This window comes from Herpailurus yagouaroundi, unplaced genomic scaffold, assembly GCF_014898765.1.
Source record: "Herpailurus yagouaroundi ecotype Mexico unplaced genomic scaffold, PumYag 162, whole genome shotgun sequence".
In the NCBI taxonomy this organism is placed as follows: domain Eukaryota; kingdom Metazoa; phylum Chordata; class Mammalia; order Carnivora; family Felidae; genus Herpailurus; species Herpailurus yagouaroundi.
Genome location: NW_024412403.1, coordinates 43,052,270 through 43,058,012, shown reverse-complemented (window position 1 = coordinate 43,058,012; position 5,743 = coordinate 43,052,270). Strand labels below are relative to the sequence as shown.

Sequence of the window (5,743 nt, the reverse complement as noted above, 5' to 3'; positions counted from 1 at the left end):
AAAAATTAGGGTCCACCTAGATAATCCAAATGATTTCTCATCTCAAGATGTTTAACTTAATCACGTGCAAAAAAAAAATCTCTTTTTCCAAGTAAAGTAACATCTGTAGTTTACAGGATTAAGATGTAAGCATGTATTTTTGGAGTGTGGGGTGACACCATCCAGCCCATTACATTTACTATAGTCTAAAATTCATATTAGAGGGGTGCCTGGGTGGCTTAGTCGGTTAAGCGTCTGACTTCGGCTCAGGTCATGATCTCGCAGCCAGTGAGTTGGGGTCCTGCTTCGGGCTCTGTGCTGACAGCTCAGAGCCTGGAGCCTGCTTCAGATTCTGTGTCTCCCTCTCTCTCCGCTCCTCCCCCACTCATGCTCTCTCTCTGTCTCTCAAACATGAATAAATGTTAAAAAAAAATTTATAAAACTCAGATCGATGTTAAAATTTAGGAGAACAGAGAAAACGAGAGGAATAGTTTTTTAATATTTACTTTTTGAGTGACACAGAGAGAGAGAGTGGGGGAAGGGTGAAGAGATTAGGAGACCCAGGATCTGAAGCAGACTCCAGGCTCTGAGCTGGCAGCACAGAGCCCGACATAGGGCTCAATCTCATGAATTATGAGATCATGACCTGAGCTGAAATCAAGAGTCAAACACTTAACTGACTGAGCCACCCATGTGCCCTGAAAGTGAGAGGAATTATTATGTTATTATTATGGACATGAAATCTGGAGCCAGACTAGTTTAAATACCAGTTCCATCACTACCTAGCTGTTAGCACTGTTACTTATTGTCTCTGTGCCTCTATTTCCTCATCTGTAACGTGAGATAATAATGCCTGGTTTATTGGGTTGGTTTGAAGATTAAATTGCCCATAGTAATATATGTGTTTGTTATTAGTATTTTTATTATTGTTATTATTAAGTAGAGGGAGGTTGGCTGGATTCCCAAGATTCATTAAAATAGTGGCCTTTATTAAAGATTGAAAATCTTCTACTGTGCAAGACCAGAAATTTGCCATTTAGAAGTCCACAAACTAGGTTTGAAAGGAGTGGACTAAAGATCCAACTTCATTCATCTGTACATTCCAATTTTGTCTCAGGTCTGTCTTGAAAATGGTAACAGGCTGCTTTGTTTTCCTGGTTCCTCTTTTGAATTGGAGAGGAGAATGTATACCTTCTACTTGATCAAAATGGCTTAAGTTTGTCCCTTCCTCCAACAGTTCCAGATTTAGGAAAAAGCAAACTTTGAAAACCTTGAAAGATGTGTTAATGCTATATGCTTTCACCATCACAATTTGAATCAGCGTCACCAGAACATTCATTCAGATTCATTATGGTGCAAGAACAGAAATGCTAGTCCACTAAGCACTCATGTTAATGTTTATTTAATAAAATAAATAGATTCTGACACCCTGGTAAATTATGTGAGGGGGAAGGAAGAAATATAACATATAATTAACTCACATAAGTCATTTTGATGCCTTTCCTCTGCAAGTATTAAAATGTCTTTGTTGCTTCCTCTAGGAATTACTTAAAACACTGACATATTATGCTTCTATAGAATTTTCAGATAGCCAATTATGTGGTTTAGAAAGTTAAAAAGAAGAAAAACTCTAGAATTCCATTTTCAAATTGACCCTCATTTGTAGACCATAGATTCATTCAAATAAAAATTATCTTCCACGATCTGGTCAATTATATAGGCAATTACTATTTAATGCTTTGTTCTATTTTCTGACTTTAATTTTAAATCCAATTCAATTGAACTTTTAGTTTATTTTGTTTTTTTAATTTTTAAGATCGCTTTTATTTAATTAATTAATTAAAAAATTTATTTATTTATTTATTATTTTTTTAACGCACTCCAGCGGGTTTTATTAAGGAAAACTTCTGCACGGTTTACTTTTCACCGGTGTGTTGTCGCATGCTTCTAATGATATCAGAATCACCTGGATCATGACGGCCGCCGTGCAACACTATGCAATATTTCCCACACGCTGCACCCCGTTCAATAGTATTGCCACTGTAGTGACGGACGCCCATTTTGGCCAACATGGCACAGTATCCCGTTTCGGATTTCCTCAAGGCAGGCAGTTGTTGGGGAGGATGACTAGTTTTGCTTGCCATGTGTGATCATTTCCAGTCTGCTTATACCCCAGTGCGTACGTTCCACTTTTCACAGTGAGTTGGAGCCTAGAGTTGATTCACTCCAGTGACTTTTTCATCGTCTTTGTGGCCACCCTCTTCCTGCCTTAGGCGCGGGATGGTCCCAAGCAAGAGCAGTTGCCAAGATGGATGGGAGTGAGAAAGGATAAGATCTCTTTTGTTAAAATTAAATACAAGACCCTTCTGGGGGTGGGCAGAATGGGAAATGCTAAATAATTCAAATAATTGGTATGAAAAATGTCAGTTGTAATGAACAAAACTGTGTTTCTGAAAGTAGCTTTTTATCTGTGTTATTATTACTCACGTTTAATTTGCCTGGCCAGAAACTAGAAAGCGTCAGGCTGTTAGATCCAAAAAAGTGGTCTCGTGACCATGGTGAGGTAAAGTCAGGAAAATAACGTATATTTCGAAGTTATTCTTAGGATTCTCTATTACTCTACATTTATGCGACTACTCAGTAATAACGTACGTTGAAAAAATATTTAGCTCCATTAATTGCATAATAAAATGTACTGTTTATAAAGTGTATCTAAGGGCAGAGAAAAGCAGCTCAATATTTATTATGAGTTATCCAAATTTAACACTATGATCAGATGACTTTCATTTTTGCTCTTAATAACTTAAATTTTATTTTATTATTTTTATTTTTATTTTTTTAAGTTTATTTATGTATTTTGAGAGAAAGAGAGAGAGAGTGAGCAAGCAGGGGAGGGGCAGAGAGAGAGGGAAAGAGAGACTCCCAAGCAGGCTGTGCACTGTCAGCATGGAGCCCGACGTGGGGCTCTATCTGGCGAGTTAGGACATCCTGACCTGAGCTGAAATCAAGAGTCAAACGCTTAACTGACTGAGCCACCCAGGCACCCCATTAATTACTCAGGTGTTAAAGAAGCCTTTTGCATGAAGTTTCTCTCCATTTATGCTTTCAGTTAAGTTCGTAAGTAAAACCGAAGGCAACTAGAGACAAAATGACAAGTTACCACACGTCCCCAGGTGCTTTCTCTGACTCCTACCTTTTCCCTCACCTGCAAAATTCTCCAGTGAAAAGACTAAGAGTAAATCCTCATTGTAGACAAAAGTGATGAGTCTGCTTAAGTTTATTTTAAAAACAGGCTACTTCCTTGGTCACTAATTGCTTTGTTTTATGTGTAAGTTCCCTGCAGAGTTTCCAAGGTCCTTCATAATCTTTTCTCCTCCTATCACAGTACTTCCCCAGCTATTATCTCTACCTCATTAGGTCAGTTACTCTGTGGCTTTTCACAGGTACTACTAATCTACCGCTTAATCCCCTTGTCTTCATCCACTAACAGAGCCCTCCCTACTTTAATCCAGACTTTTTCAAATTAATCCATCCATTTTCCCTTGTAGCACCTGATCCCACTTAGACAGTTTCATATACACTGATTATTTACAATGTGCCCTCCCAGGGACTGCAATTTTTATGAAAGTTGGGCATTATCTCTACGCTAGTGACTGGCATTTGTTAAGTAATACATATTTGTTAAATACTTTTGCTTATAAGTATTTGCTTTACTTCCTCTCCAACTTGCAACAAATTTGCAAATATTCTCATATGGGGAAAATACCTGTTATTCTTTTTGAATCCACAGATGCTTCTGGACAATCTGTCTGCCTCCTAAAATACCAGTGACTTCATGGATACTTCAAAAATCGAGGCTCATTAAAATCGCGAGGCACTAGTGAAGGTCAAAGGAAGAACAAGCAAGAAGGTGGAAAAGAATGAGGCACGTGAGTTTCTGTAAGCGCTTTTTTAGCACACAGAGAGGAAGTATGTTATGCTTCACCTACTATCTCACCTAAAAGAGAATATCACAATAATGAAGTTTTTTGGAGCTGAATGTTTATGGCAGAACATTTGCAGGATATAAAGGAAAACATTGAAGGCTTCTGTGTTTCTGTTGTCTCTAAAAGGAGGCAAGAACAAGCCATTTCTATGCAAGTCCACAACCAGATGATTTAGGGCAAAAGGCATTGCACTCTAAAGAGAGATTATCGTGTAGGGAAGATATTGACATGCAAAGATGCATCCTATTTTCCTCCTCATTCTTGGAATTTCATGTCCCAGGCAAAACAGATGACTCATATTACTGTAGAACAGCCCACACCCACAAATCTTGCCAGAACTGTCTCGAAGGAAATCCTCAACTTTCATATCAACCTGGTCATGTCATTATTTTTCAAATACTCTTACAAAAGGAGTGTTTCATCATGACCTTGACATCCTTGGGAATAATTCAAATGAACTCTACTCCATCACAAAGGGAAAAATCTCCCATTATTTACATTTAACAGACCTGTTTTTCCCCCTCCTGATTTAAAAGCCCAATATCTGACTACATTTTTTTTTCCTTTTGTACATATAATATTTTTGCTTTTTCTCTCTGTCTGCCTTTGAAGATAGACTCATATTTCAGTCTTAACTTTGTTTCAGGTCAGTAAAGTCAAACCAGAACTGTAACGTATTTGGCAGAACATGTCATGGTCTTTGAGCAAAACCTGTATCTCTCCCTTCCTATTGTTTTGCACTAACCTTGACTGGGTGCTTTTCAGGCTCTCGCTTTTGCTCACCAGTTTTTTTGTTTTTTGTTTTTTGGTTTTTTAATTGAAGTAAAACTCACATAACATAAAATTAGCCATTTTAAAGTCATTTGATGGCGTCGAGTGCATTTACAATGTACTCACTAATTCTTTTACTTCTCTCGAGTTGACCATATTTAACAAACTTTTGTTATCTCTTCATGACTGAGCTCAACCCTGTGCCTTCAGCTCTCACCAGTGTCTAAATCCTCTGAGAAGGCAGAAGCCTCACAGACTTCCTAGCTTTTCACCTCTTCTACCCCTTCTTCTCTCAGCGGTGCCTCTGTCATATTGCCTCCACTTTGTTGGTACCCTGTACCCCCAAATACCCTCTTTCCTTTGCATTTTTTTTAATGTTTATTTATTTGAGAGAGACAGGGAGAAAGGGAGAGAGAGAGATGAGCGGGAGAGTATGTGTGCAAGCAGGGAAAGGGCCAAGAAAGGAGACAGAGGATCTGAAGCGGGCTCCATGCTGACAGCACAGAGCCCCCCGCGGGGCTCCAACTCACACCCGTGAGATCATGACCTGAGGTGAAATCAGGCACTTAACCAACTGAGCCACCCAGGCTCCCTTTCCTTACATTCTTAATCAATTCTTTCTTCTTTCTACCTGTTTCCCTGGTCCATGATTTCTCCACTCTGTGAAAGGCTTTAGTCCATTCTTATCTCTTGACTACCGCCTGCTTTTCTAAACTTCTCAAGAGAGCCATCGTATTCTTTTGCTCATTTTAAAAAGTCATCTATTTACAACTTAACCCATGCCCCAGATTCCACTAAAACTGTTTTTGTAAAAGTCACCTCTCATTTACCAAACTGAAGATCTTAATTATAATTTTCAAAGACCTTTTAACCACATTTGACCCTGTTGACCAGGGCCTACTATTTGATCTGAAATACTGCTGGTCTTTGGTTTTTGTGCTATGTCTCTTTCAGGATTCTTTTTCCATCCCCTCTGGGAAAATAAAGAAAGAAAACATTGGGTGCGG

At 38.7% G+C, this 5,743-nt stretch overlaps 1 pseudogene; it reads right to left on the bottom strand.

Moving 5' to 3' along the window:
• Positions 1–1,895: 1,895 nt before the first annotated feature.
• On the bottom strand, positions 1,896–2,221 carry LOC121036492 (60S ribosomal protein L30-like; annotated as a pseudogene).
• Positions 2,222–5,743: the final 3,522 nt, after the last annotated feature.